Source organism: Crinia signifera, chromosome 12 (assembly GCF_055691185.1).
Source record: "Crinia signifera chromosome 12, ASM5569118v1, whole genome shotgun sequence".
Taxonomy (NCBI): domain Eukaryota; kingdom Metazoa; phylum Chordata; class Amphibia; order Anura; family Myobatrachidae; genus Crinia; species Crinia signifera.
The window spans coordinates 50,213,025-50,226,838 of NC_139228.1; the positions used below are offsets into that span (position 1 = coordinate 50,213,025).

Genomic DNA, 13,814 nt, shown 5'->3' on the forward strand with positions numbered 1-13,814 from the left:
TCTGACAGCATTGCTCAACAGCCTGTTTCATTTGGTATGACTACCTTATTCAGAGCACAAATATGACTGACAAACTGCTGCCTGGTGCCCGCCAAAATCAGCGCAGTTAGACTTACATGTCTCTCAGATGTAATCTCAGGTACTAGCACGAATTTACAGCGGCATGCTTCCGGGTCAGTGAACGCACTTCCGCTTCCTGGCCACCGCTGACAAACATCCAAAAGAGAGTATCTGGTACTTGTTTCCTAGCACGGCGCCCATCGCATAACATACCATAAGGCATACGATGGTATGTGATGCGATGTTAGCCGATGTTATAAGATTTTAAATTGTATAAGCACCCTAATGGGTGCTTTCAATGTTAAATGTGCCCCCTATAAGATAAATAATTGTATAAGCACCGTAATAGGTGCTTACAATGTTAAAAGCACCCCCACGCCACCCGTACTATCAACGCGAACCCGAAGCGTGGCGAGCGCAGTGGTACGTGTTCTCCTCGCCACGCTTTGGGCTCGGTGGCTCGCTGCGCTCGCCACACTATTTTAAATCAACTCCACGCCGATGTGGATAGTGGGGGTATGAAAAGGTTGGACAATGCGTACCGACGCCCCTAACGCGCTCGCCACACTGGGGGTGGCGTGGGGGTGCATTTTACATTTTAAGCACCCATTAGGGTGCTTATACAATTAAAAATCGCATCGCATGCCATACGCCCGCATGCAATGTGAGTACCGAATATCTTTATTAAAAACATGCAGTAATCACACAACACATAGGGGCAGATTTATTAAGCTTGGAGAAGAGATAAACTGGAGATAAAGCGGAGAAAAGGTAAAAGGAGATAAAGCACCAGCCAATCAGCTGTGTTTGAAAAAGACAGTTGGGAGCTGATTGTCTGGTGCTTTATCTCCTTTTACCTTTTCTCCGCTTTATCTCCAGTTTATCTCTTCTCCAAGCTTAATAAATCTGCCCCATAGTCCTTCGCTCAATGGGAAAACAAGAACGGAGCGCATCAAGGTCTCTCCAGCGCTGCTCCCACTACCAGAGGGGATACGGCATAAATTCCAGTTTCGGGAACGCAAAAGACATGGACATAGCAACGCACGGCCATGGCTCCGGTGGCGAATATCCGGGTCCTATGTCAGGACCCCATCAATATCTCCTCAATGGTGCACACATATATCATGATGTACTTGGAAAAATGCCAGCGTTGCATTCATATTCTGAAAGTATACCAATCAATCACAATACAGTATAGAAGGATCCCGACAGGTACAGTCCATTGCACCAGGTCTGACAAGCACCACACAATCCTATGGTAGGCAATGCTATGTAAACACAATAATCTCGCCGCGCTCGTCAGTTTCCGGCTTTGTACGGAAGTGCGAGTGAGGCCAAATGCGGTAATCTCGCATCAGATTCTCGTGAGACCCAGAGTCTTTAAAGGCTCAGCGTCCCGAGAATTCAGCGCCATTTCACACACGCTTCCACAAGCTGTGCACAAGGGTCTGGTCGTGTTGTGCAGAGGGGTGCTGTGCAGTGCAGAGGGGTGCTGTGCAGTGCAGAGGGGTGTTGTGCAACTCAGAGGGGTGTTGTGCAGTGAAGAGGGGTGTTGTGCAGTGCAGTGAAGAGGGGTGTTGTGCAGCGCAGAGGGGTGTTGTGCAGCGCAGAGGGGTGTTGTGCAGCGCAGAGGGGTGTTGTGCAGCGCAGAGGGGTGTTGTGCAGCTCAGAGGGGTGTTGTGCAGTGAAGAGGGGTGTTGTGCAGTGAAGAGGGGTGTTGTGCAGTGCAGTGAAGAGGGGTGTTGTGCAGCGCAGAGGGGTGTTGTGCAGCGCAGAGGGGTGTTGTGCAGCGCAGAGGGGTGTTGTGCAGCGCAGAGGGGTGTTGTGCAGCGCAGAGGGGTGTTGTGCAGCACAGAGGGGTGTTGTGCAGCGCAGAGGGGTGTTGTGCAGCACAGAGGGGTGTTGTGCAGCACAGAGGGGTGTTGTGCAGCACAGAGGGGTGTTGTGCAGCTCAGAGGGGTGTTGCAGCCGCTGTGGGGTAAAGTAGGCCCTATGGCATAACTTATAAAACATTTCACAGTGTTGGAGGCATTTCGAAACCTAAAGACAGGATATGGAGATAGAATCCCACTCAGTATCCTGAAACACTCTAGACAGATCTCTTTCCCATTTAGATTAAGATGATAATTTACCCTTCTTACCCAATAAGACAATGTGCTGGTACCACCGAGATATACCACCTCTGTGATTAGGGGAGGTCAACCTAAAATGCATAACAGCAGGTAGACATAGAATAGTAGATGGTTTAACCATATAAGCGGATGGCCTATGGCGTATTTATAGATATTTTAAAAAAATCACCTTTAGGGATACCAAATTGAGACTGTAGTTGGGAGAAGGGAAGTAAGGAGTCTGTACCAAAGATATCCCTCAGATAAGTAATGCCTTTCTCCATCCAGGGTTCTAATCGGAGATCGGGGATGAGGTTTGCAAGAGTTTTAATAGGAAGGCTGGGGGCCGGTAGGGACACGTCAGGGTCTGCTGAAATTACAGTATGCCAGGCACGCAAAGTAGCCTTGATTGCAGCTCCAGGGCCCTCCCATGATGGGACAGCCTGCTTGGGGAGTAACAATAAGTCAGTAAGGTTGTACTTTTCTACAAAGGATCTTTCTATAAGGACCCAGGGTTTGGGAGATTCAACGGAAAACCAATCCCGTGCCTAACTAAGGATGCAAGCAGAGTGGTAACTGTCAATGTCGGGATAAGCTACACCTCCGGAGTGTTTCGGCAGTACTAAAATGTGTTTAGCGATGCGGGGCTTAGAGCCCTTCCAAATATACCGTGAGAACACCTGAGTAAGACTAAGGGATTAGGGTATAGAACGTGGGATGGCTCCGAAGAGATACATCAATTTAGGGAGCAACCAGGGGTGAAAGTGTGGCGGTACGGGGTGGTACGGCGTACCGCTATTACATATTGCGCCGGTACCCCGTACCGCCACAACAAAATCCCGGCATGTAACTGCGCATGCGCAGGTTTGCGCAGTGACTTTAAGCCGAGGCACAGAAGCAGCACGGGCGTCCCAGGCTCGCCCGTGCACAGCGAGCACAGCAATGGACCCCCTGCACCAAGTGGACTTTTATCCACCACTGCACCGCAGGTAAATCAGTGCATAGCAGTACTGTACTAGCTGCTATGAGCTGCACTGTCCTGTCTGCTGAGGCAGCGGCTCCCCCGCGTCCCCGTCTCTCCCCCGGCGGGGACGGCACGCAGCAGTAGCTGCAGAAAAATACACACGTGGGCCACGGTGCTAGCAGTTTACAGCCTCTCCTCCTACCTACAATTGCGCGCCCCCCTAGCAGCACCAAGCAGTGGTAACAGTAAGTGCACCAGGAGGTGGTGTCTGGGGGGTGATACAGTCTGCCATGGAGCCTCTTGAGGGAGAGGGGGAGTGGGGTTATATTGTCCATGGAGCCTCTTGGGGAGGGGACATTGCAGCACTATATGAGGTGGTCATGTACAGGGAAGCAGTGAATATATGTATGTATGATGGAGACAATGTACAGTATGGATGCATGTATGTATGTATGTATGACAGTGTATGTACAGTATGTATGTATGTATGAGAGAAACAGTGTATGTATGGATGTATGTATGTATGAGGGAGACAGTGTATGGATACATGTATGTATGTATGAGGGAGACAGTGTATGTATGTATGTATGTATGTATGTATGTATGTATGAGGGAGGCAGTGAATGTATATTTGTACAGTATTTATGAGGGAGGCAGTGTATGTATGTATGTATGTATGTATGAGGGAGGCAGTGAATGTATATTTGTACAGTATTTATGAGGGAGGCAGTGTATGTATGTATGTATGATGGAGACAATGTACAGTATGGATGCATGTATGTATGACAGTGTATGTACAGTATGTATGTATGTATGTATGTATGTATGAGAGAAACAGTGTATGGATGTATGTATGAGGGAGACAGTGAATGTATATTTGTACAGTATTTATGAGGGAGGCAGTGTATGTATGTATGTATGTATGATGGAGACAATGTACAGTATGTATGTATGACAGTGTATGTACAGTATGTATGTATGTATGTATGAGAGAAACAGTGTATGTATGTATGTATGTATGAGGGAGACACTGTATGGATACATGTATGTATGTATGTATGTATGTATGTATGAGGGAGACAGTGTATGTATGTATGAGGGAGGCAGTGAATGTATATTTGTACAGTATTTATGAGGGAGGCAGTGTATGTATGTATGATGGAGACAATGTACAGTATGGATGCATGTATGTATGTATGTATGTATGACAGTGTATGTACAGTATGTATGTATGTATGTATGTATGTATGAGAGAAACAGTGTATGTATGTATGTATGTATGAGGGAGACACTGTATGGATACATGTATGTATGTATGTATGTATGTATGAGGGAGGCAGTGAATGTATATTTGTACAGTATTTATGAGGGAGGCAGTGTATGTATGTATGTATGTATGTATGTATGAGGAAGACAGTATATGTACTGTATGTAATGTGAGACCCCATTCCCACCCATCTGTCCATCTGTTTGTATGTCTGTCCATCTACTGTATGTCTCCATATCTTACTCCGTTGGACCGTCTATGCCTGCCCCCTGACTGATACTCTCTCTGTGTCTCCCCGACTCTCCCTCCCTGACGCTATCTCTCTCTTTCTGCCCATCTCTCTCTCTCGACACTGTCTCTCTCCCTCCTCAACTATGTCTCTCTTTCACACTGTCTCTGTCTCCTTCTCTCTGCATGATACTTTCTTTCGCTCCCCTCTCTTTTTCTCTCCCTCCCTTGTGCACTCTCTCTCAATCCTAACATCTCTCCCTCTCTCAGCCCTTTCTCACACCACCCCATCTCTCTCTTATTCTCCTTCTTTTCCATGAAACCTCTAATTCTCCAGGGGCATTGTAATGGGGGGGCCCTTTCAAAGATTTTGCTATGGGGCCCTGAATTTTCTAGTTACGCCCCTGATTGACCATGTGCAGTTTCGACAGCTCATCAGGTTTTACCTAGATGTAATATCAGTACTGTAGTTATCGTTTGCTTAGACTCTGTATCAGGATGGGCTTTTATTAAAGCCTGTGTCTCAGCAAGGTGTGTGGATCATAGGGTAGCAATGTATTAGATAGAAAGTGTCTACAGTAGGTTGACAAAAGGTCAGCAATTCAAGGACACAATGGGGAAAAAAGGATGACATAAGCAAAAGGTCGACACGGAAATGGTCCACACATGACATGGTTGACATGATTTTTTTCACTTTTTTTCTGTCATTGTGTATATTGAAGGACATTGTGCAAGCCAGGCCATGTGCTTCACTAGGCTCGGAAGCACTTTATCATTCCCAATAATAATACACATGGATAATAAATTATGAAAAATTAAAACATTCTGGAAAACTCATTTTCATGTGTTGTCCATTGATGCGTTGACCTTTTGTCTGTGTCAACTTATTGTTCATGTCTACCAGTAGTGGTCGACCTATTGACTGGCATGTTGAAGTAAAGGCCGGATCCCGTGAAAGAGTAATTTGGCAAATCTGACAGTCATACTTTTCATCAAAGAAATATGGCAGCCTGCTATACAATTTTTTTATTTATGTATTACCAGTTTTTTACACACACACACACACACATTCCGCAGCGCTCTACAGAGAATAGTTGAACATGCGCATCAGGACCTGCCCCAGTGCAGCTTAGAAGCTATATCCCCTACCACATGTACACACATTCATTCTAGGGTTAATTTTGTTGGGAGCCAATTGACTTATCAGTGTATTTATGGATTGTGGGAGGAAACCGGAGTACCCGGAGGCAATCATTAACAACAAGAAGTTAAATAGATTCATGGTGCTGTACCTATAAAGGTCTAGGGGCCAGGGTGTAATGGGTGTGTGACATGTAACAGGCGGTCCTGTGTAGATTTTTGCTGCGCGCCTTCGGCGTGCAATATCCCTGTTTATGGTTTGTCTGGCTCCTACACTTTGATCCTGGCCCCTACATTTTGGGTTCAGGATGCAATGCACAAGCCCAAACAGAAATGTCATCGTGTTCTAAAGTTTTGTCATGTAGCCACTCCCCCTCGTGTCATATGACCACACCCCTAACCACACCCATTTTTCGGCACGCGCCACAGTACCACTAAGACATTTTTTCTACTTGCACCACTGCTTACCCTCATAGTGCCAAGCTGAGGTGTGCAGTCTTGAATGTTGGGACTCCAACCTAATTAAAATCAATCTGGGACAGGTGGGTGGGGTGCTAGTTAAGGAGGAAGGCGTCTCTAGTTCCTTCCAGTGTGTATGAATACACAATATATAGTACATAGGGGGAGGAGCCCTAAACTGCACACCCTGGACATATGAGGTGCTACCTGCTGAGACTTGTAGTGCAGCAAGCAGGAGGAGGAGTTTGCAGGTGCACACTAAATATATATGCTAGACCTTTTAATATCTTGCTATATTGCATTTGAGGTTATTAGCATAGTAATGGACATTAGTATGGGCTTGTCCGAACGCATCCAGGTTACCTCAATAGGACAAGTCCCTAACACTACTCTGGGACAGGTCCAGGGCACAGGGCCCCCCAGGCCGGCCCAGCAGAACCACCCCATTGCATCACATTAGTGTGATTATTATTACTTCTTACCTAGGTAAGTCCTATCACATATAATTTCCCCTATCCCTTTAACTATCACTTTAATTTCACACTAATGTGATGCCATGGGGTGGTTCTGCTGGGCCGGCCTGGGGGGCCCTGTGCCCTGGACCTGTCCCAGAGTAGTGTTAGGGACTTGTCCTATTGAGGTAACCTGGATGCGGTAGATAAGCCCATACTAATGGCCATTACTATGCTAATAACCTCAAATGCAATATAGCAAGATATTAAAAGGTCTAGCATATATATTTAGTGTGCACCTGCAAACTCCTCCTCCTGCTTGCTGGTCTGTATATCAACACTGATATGCAAACCAGACCTGTGCCAGAAACACCACAGCAGACAGCGACACCCCAGACAGGGAAGAGGAACTGCATGGGTTTTCAAAGACGGCGGGTGCTAGAATGAACACTACTTATAGGCATTTGCTGAGGTTTAAAATGAAGACTATAGCATTCTTGTATATGAGGTTTTGGCACAATTAACTTGCATAATTTATACTGTTTTCAGACCACAAATGCCGGGTCGCACCAGGGATTAGGACAAGGGTCCCATCCTGAGAGCGACACAGCATTTGCGGTCTGAAAGCTCTGTGTTTGACCCGGTTTATTGCCGGGTCGGTGACGTCACACGGGGCAGAACTGAGTGGCGGTGCATCACTGGGGGCTTGGAAGGAGGCAGCACTTGGAGCTGACAGCACTGCCTCCTCCATACTGTGGACGGGACCCAGGGCGCTCGACACAGGTCACAGCCGTGTTCAACCCTGGTCATTACCAGGGTTGAACTCACATGTTGCCGATTTTCCTGCAACCATTGGTCCGGAAACTTCTTTAATCCGGACACATTGGGTGCCTGCCGGAAGTAAGTATTGTTTGCTTTTTAGACACAGTGGGTACTGTGGGAGATCTTAGAAGTAGTTGCGAGGGCAGTGGGAGGGTTTAGAGAGGGAGTGGGAGAGTATTGGGATGCAGGGGGGATCAAGTTGTGTGGGGGGGGGGTGCTGCGGGGAGCGATTAGCGCTGTGGGAGGTGGTGAGCCGGAGACAAACTGCGGGTGGTGTGGCGTAGGTGAGAGCCGGGCTGTGGGGATCGCACTGCGGGTTTTGGTGCTCTAAAATATTATCACTGTTAATCCGGCAATTTCGGTAATCCGGCTCAGTGCTGGAACCGACGATGCCGGATAATCGGTGTTTAATCTGTACTGTATATCTACAAAAGAATCATGACAATAACTGTTATAATATATTACGGCAATACCACACAATTGCAATAGGAAAAATTATATCATTTCTTTCCTTTACTACGATACTTAAATGAGGTCTGAGATTTAGGGGGGTATTCAATCTTCGGGTCACGGCAGACGAGCTTGCTCGCCCGCCGTGACCCAGTCCTGTTCTCGGTCAGCTCGACCGAGAACATGCAGGCGGGATTCAATGTCCCGCCTGCAGCGGGACGAGAAGGGGGCGTGGCCGCGAGTTGCGGCCGGGAAGTGACGAGATGCAGCCGGCAGCTCGTCACTTCCCGGCTGTTCTCGGCATAACGAGCCCGACAGCTAGAGATGTCGGGCTCGTTCTGGCAGGAAACCCTGTTCAATGCTGTCGGGGAAGACAGCATTGAATAGGGCCCGTCGAGCATCTCCCCCACGGGAGATGCTCGACGGAGATTGCATACCCCCCTTATTCTGCACAACCCAAAGTGTACTGAGATGATAGATAACTGATTTATTTATTTATTATTTTATTTATTAACAGTTTCTTATATAGCGCATACAAATTCCGCAGCGCTTTACAGAGAATATTTGAACATTCAGTTCCTGCCCCCAGTGGAGCTTACAATCTATATTCCCTACACACACATATCCATGCACACAACTGATCACTATCTATGCTGCTATGTGACATTTAAGAAGTATCTGCAAAATAATAAAGCATCATTTGTGCCTCTATTTTATATTTGTCAAAACAAAATTTGCAAATTTGCCTCAAGTTCTATTATATCTAGAACGGCACAACTACCGCTATAGGGAACCAAAATTCTGTAAAAATTAAGAGATTGATCCAATTTGTATATCCCGGATTCAGTATGAAATCCCAGCGGTCGGGATCCCGGCGTTCAAAATCCCGAACGCCGAAATCCCGACAAGGGGGGGACATGGAGGGTGTGCTCGCCACGTAGCGGGCCCGGTGCCTCGCTACACTCGGCACGCTAATTTATTCTCCCTCCAGGGGTGTCGTGGACACCCACGGAGGGAGAAAGTGTCGGGATTTCGGCGGTCGGGATTCTGAACGCCGGGATTTAAACTGCATCCCGTATATCCCTACTGCATAGAATTGACGGTCATGTGCAATAGTTCTGAAAATTTTCAGAGTAACCAAAACACATGCGTTATAATCGGTGTGGTCTTTTGGTGACGGAATTGGTGTCATTTCATATATTTACTGATGCATATGAAGTTTACAATATACACCCTCAATTTGAGTGTGCACACTGGTGAGACCCTAGAAGTTTTGCCTTGCTAATTCATGTTAGCATATTGGTGTGTCTCTGTATGTCAATTTTATTCTTTGTGTATAATTAAAAGTTAAGTTGTGTCCCCCAAAAAATAAAGTACTTTTCTTTTTTCCTTATAGTGCTATTCACCTTTATTCTCTGGGGAGCACCTCCACCTGCCATAATATTTATCTAGGCACCCCATTGTAAACATCGTGGAATTTACATATTTACACCTATTACCTGCATTTAGTGCGATATAATTGTGAGCCAGTATTCCCCTTTTTCCTTATGCATAATATTCCTTGTAACGTCCTAGAACGCGGATATAAGATGTTGGATGAGGATGTAGAGCATTCGTATTTTTCTGTTCCGATTCATGCCATATAGATTTTGCAGGACCCGATACCCGACTAACCTACTAATTTTAGGCCGGACAGTCCAAATGGTGCAGCGGTTTGTCAGTTTGATCCCTTAAATGGAACCGGAGCCTCTATGACATGAAGATCCGTGTGGTTTTAGTGCAGTGACATTATAATTATAATCCAGGGACTGCGCTGTCCAGAACCTCCCCCTCTCTGTATGTGTTCTGTGAGTGGTATACAGCACCATACCTTGTAAGTGTGTCACACCCTGCCTGCTACTATCACACCCTCCAATATAACATAGCACTAGTGCTAGCATGGCACTAATTGGGCAATATTACCTCCGATAGTGGCACTGCGGCAGCTGCTGGGATCTCTGCTTCTAGGTCAGGGATGGGGAACCTGGCACTTCAGCTGTTGTTGAATTAAACATGCCAGCATGCCCTGCATCAATTTTAGCTTGGCAAAATGCGGACTTGCTGTACAATCGGAGACACCTCTGCCTGGTCGCTGTAACCAACTCTGGATAATAAAGGACCATTTGCGCCAATTGCGGAAATGTTGGTAACAGTGTGCCTTGCGGGAGTTCCAGAACTTCTCCATTGTTGCGGTATATCACTTACGTGGGATCCGGATTCTCTCCCTGGTCTAGTAGCTTCACCACTCATTACCCTATGGTTGTGTACATGAAACATCTGATTGAGCTCCGGTCTGCAATAGACCAAAACAGAATTCCTGGCCTTGTGATAAATGCACAATGTCATTTTGTGCAAGGACAAGGATAGAAGAGAGTGTGACATTACTATATGTACAGCCACTTGGTCATAGATATGGCCGACTCAGTATGATCTATGGCAGCGCCTTGTAGGTATACTGAACGCCCTCTTGTGGCCGGTGCTCTTCCATGCAAGAGTTCAGAAATCCACATTCAGAATGTTCTTGATTATAAATGGCAGCACTTATGGGGGGGGGGGGGGTGATTCTGATTTAATTGCTCTCCTGCGCGTTTGCACAGGGAAGCGATATTTGCGACTGTGCATTAACATTGATGCACATGTGCAACCGCTTGTTGTGTGCAGCCACGGCGGATTGATTATACGCCAGACTCAAGCACATAGCACTGCTGGGAGGGGGGGCGTGGAGCGGCGGACTGTGTTTGGGTGCATGGGTGGGAACAGAACCATGGAAATTTGCCCAGTGACGCAGGTGTGTGTGTGTGTGGGGGGGGGGGGGGGGGGGCAGCTGACCATGCTCTTCCCATACAGGGCGCTCATAGATGTGAGACACCAGAGAGCTGTCTTAGATCTGCAGGCGCTGTAGAAATCATTTGATAATCGGCCATCAGATGCTTTCTGCCCCATGTGCAAAACGTCCATTCACATGCAATCTGCGTGTGGGCGACGTTTAGAGGACCCACAATGCTGTTAATTTCACAGCTTTGTGGGTCATCCAGAATCACCGCCATGGTCTGCTCTTATTGCTGCAACGTTGTCTGATGTTTTCCAGTCTGACCCCCTCATAGTCAGGATTGCATAAACTTTATACATACTGTAATATGCAGTGTATGGGGAGTGGTGACTTGCATAAGACAGGGGTGGGGGGGACTTGCATGGAAAAGCGGTGGGGGGAGAATTACATGGGATAGTGGTGGGGGGATCCACTTTCTCCCTCCAACCCCCCAGACAATCACTGGCACGCTCTTCCCCATACAGGGCGCTGTGATGTGAGACACCAGAGAAGTGTCTTAGATCTGCAGGCGCTGTAGAAATCATTCAATAATCGGCAACCATCAGATGATTTCTGCCCCGTTTAAGCTGCACATGGATGTTTATGCAAAACGTCCATTCGCATGCACACGGGTGCAATCTAGGTTTAGAGGACCCACAAAGCTGCGAATTTCACAGCTTTGCGGGTCAACCAAAATAACCGCCATGGTCTGCTCTTATTGCTGCAACAAGGTCTGATGTTTCCCAGTCTGACCCCCTCATAGTCAGGATTGCATAAACTGTATACATACTGTATACTGATCAGTAGTGTTTTCAGGTGTGCATTCCACTCTAATGACCCCATGCATAGGTACAACTTGTCTGAGGGACATACATACAGGAGAAATGATCACTGGGTGGTATATCCCACCATTGCATATGCGTTCTAGTAGTAAATAGGCCCCTGTGGGCCCCCATACACTGATCCGACTTGTCTGAGGGACAAATCGGACCTGTTTTTCATTGAGCTCCCCAGGATGGCTCCATGTGACTTGGGACTTCATGTGCCATTTTTTTAAATGTGATAAATCAAGGAAGGTCGGATGCGTTATATCGTGGGCACCACTGATTCATCTTCTGTGCTGCACATAAGATAAATAGGATCACATGTCAAACACCTCTGATTTCACCTGATATATCAGCCCGAGGCTGGTATTCAGTTACCCCTGATCATTATCATTGGGGGACGCGTGCCGCAGCATTTATGATTTTGTTTCAACTGCCTCTGGTCCATGAGACTGCACTGGCCACACTGTGACTGGCAGTCCTAGCTGTCAGTCAGACACTACAGGTACTACCATTGGCAGGTGTCCCTTCCCTCAGGGACTGCCAGTTCAGGCTTTGAAAGGCAGAGAGCTGGCTTCCTGCCTGCAGTCCTAGCTTGTTCTGTAGGGTGCAGTCCATAGAAGGCGAGTGTATTGCTATGTGCAGTTGTGTTCCACTGGTCCTGCTGCCTTCTGGGGCTGGTACCTGTCTCGGGGAGCCACCGCTGATCCTATATATAAAAGGCTAACGTTGCTCCTCACCTCTATGTGTGTTTTGCACTTGAGCAGCCACTCGGTGTCACCTAACTGAGCGATTTAAGTGTTGCTGTTGCAGTCACCGGCGCTGATATAACTGCTGTTGTCTGTCATTTTCACAGGCTGGTAACTAGTAGTATGTTATTGGCTGGTTGCATTTAAACGGATGGTAAGGGGGGGGGGGTGACGTACATGGGATAATGGGGGGGTGACTTGCATAGGACAGGGGTGGGGGGGGGGGACTTACATGGAACAGTGGTGGGGGGGACCCACTTCCTTCCTCCAACCCCCCAGACAATCACTGGCACACACTGTATCACCATACACTAGCACACTTTATCCCTCCCAGCCATACACTGGCACACTTTCTCCCCCCCTGCCAAACACTGGCACACTTTCTCCCTCCCCCATACACTGGCACACTTTCTCTCCCCTCCATACACTGGCACACTCTCCTCACCACCAATCCCCCCATGCACTTGCACACTTTCTCGCTCCCCTCTCCATACACTTGCACATCCTCCCCCCTTCCTCCATACACTGACACACTTTATCCCCCCCCATGCGCTGACACACCTTTCCCCCCCCATACACCTGCACACTTTGTTTCCAACCCCCTGCCATACACTGGCTCACTTTCTCTTCCCCCCATACACTGGCACACATTCTCTCCCCCCCCCCCCCATATGCACTGGTACACTTTCACTCCCCCCGATTCCCCCATACATGCATTTGCACACTTTTTCTCTCCCCTCCCCATACTCTTGCACACTCTTCCTCTCTCCCCATACACTTCCCCCCCCCATACACTGGCACACTTTCTCTCCCACCCATGCGCTGGCACACTATCCCCCCCCCCCCCCCCCATATGCTGGCACACTTTCTCTCCCACCCATGCGCTGGCACACTATCCCCCCCCCCCCATACGCTGGCACACTTTCTCTCCACCCCCCATATACACTGGCACACTTTTTCTCCCCTCCCCATATACACTGGCACACTCCCCTCCCCGCAACCCCATACATTGCCACATCCCCCCCCCCCATACACTGGCACGTTTTCTCCCATCTCCCCATGCACTTTCACACGTTCTCTCTCACCTCCCCATACACTTGCACACTCTCCCCCTTCCTCCATACACTGACACTTTATTCCCACCCCCCCATGGGCTGGCACACCCTCTCCCCCCCCATACATCTGCACAATTTGTTTCTCTCCCCCCCCCCCCCCCCCCTGCCTTCATGCGCTGGCACACATTCTCTTCCCCCCCATACACTGGCACACTTTCTCTCCACCCCTCCCCCCCGCAACCCCATACACTGGCACATCCCCCCCATACACTGGCACGCTTTCTCCCCCCTCCCCATACACTGGCACACTCTCTCCTCCCCACCAATTCCCCATGCACTTGCACACTTTCTCTCTCACCTCCCCATACACTGGCATACTCTCTCC

The 13,814-nt window shown here is 48.1% G+C and overlaps 1 protein-coding gene across 4 annotated transcripts in view; it reads left to right on the forward strand.

The window, feature by feature from the left end:
- PPP2R5C (protein phosphatase 2 regulatory subunit B'gamma) overlaps positions 1–13,814 on the forward strand; it is a 90,826-nt gene that overhangs the window by 23,670 nt on the left and 53,342 nt on the right. The window lies entirely within an intron of this gene.